Source organism: Pygoscelis adeliae, unplaced genomic scaffold, assembly GCF_000699105.1.
Source record: "Pygoscelis adeliae isolate BGI_AS28 unplaced genomic scaffold, ASM69910v1 Scaffold36, whole genome shotgun sequence".
Lineage (NCBI taxonomy): Eukaryota > Metazoa > Chordata > Aves > Sphenisciformes > Spheniscidae > Pygoscelis > Pygoscelis adeliae.
Genome location: NW_008824934.1, coordinates 5,944,277 through 5,945,459, shown reverse-complemented (window position 1 = coordinate 5,945,459; position 1,183 = coordinate 5,944,277).

Sequence of the window (1,183 nt, the reverse complement as noted above, 5' to 3'; positions counted from 1 at the left end):
CCCCCCGCCGCAGGTGCACCGGCACCTTTCTGCTCGGTGCTGCGTGCACCCCACGGATGCGTTTCTGCTTGGCTGGTGCAAAGAAAAGTGCAAGCGGCCTGCAAAGGGGTGGGTGCTTTGGGCACTCTTTGCTCCCTTCTCTCTTTGCTGGGCTGGTTTCGGGGTGCAGTAGCCCCTCGCTCCTTTGGGAGGGCTTTAAGGCCTCGCTGCGAAGTTTCTGGGGTGGGGGTTCGCGAATGAAATACAATCTGAAAGGCTGGAAAAGTAATTTCTGTGGTTGCCGCTAGGATGCTTTTGCTGCTGCCCAGCCCCCCAAAAAACAGGGGGTGGAGGGTCTCCTCCCTCCAGATATTGGGACAGCAGGGCTGAAGTCCTCTCCACCGCGGTGCTCGGGGCTCGGATCCTGTACCCACTTGCAGAGAGGTTCTCCTGGCGGGGCTCAGCACCTCCACGGGCAGCAATACCCGGCAGGGCAGCGATGCCATTACCCAAAGGAAAAGGTGGTTTTTTTAGAGCTGCCTGCGAGTCATCCAAAGGGTACTGGGATTTCTTTTTTTTTTTTGTGGGATTGGTTTTTTTTTTTTTTGCTGGGCTTGTTCGGCTGGTTTCGAGCTGGAATAAACCTGGTAGCTGTTTGGTTTGTTTGCGAGGAGTGTTTTCCAGCAGGGCTGGGCGGCAGCAGCCGGGGTGTGCCGGCAGGTAACGCCGTGACAGCGGCACAAAACTCCTTCCCAGCAAGAAAAACACAGCCCCAAACACCGACGAAATAGGTAAGACGGGCGCAGTTCATAGCGAGGATATTGCATTTAAATAAATGCATGCATGGGGTGGTCCTTGCATCGCTTTAACTTGTCTTGTCTTTTTTTTTTTTTGCTGTACAGTGTATTTTTGGGGGGGGTTTAGGGCCTGAAAAGCTGGCAGGGGGGAAATACCCTTGAACGGGGACGTGGAGCCGTGTTTCGGGACTGCTGGCCCCGCAGCTGGTGGCTCGGATGTAAAATATCCTGGAGAAAATCCTCTTTGCCCGGAAATTTTGGAAGCTCCCGCCGCAGATCCTGGGCTGTTTTGGCACGGGCGATGCTGTCGGCGGCGAGAGGGTTAACAGGTCGCCCCGGCAGGCAGGGGGTTAAAAGGCAAGGAGGGGGCAAAATCCTGCTGGGGGGTTATTTATTAGGATTGGGAA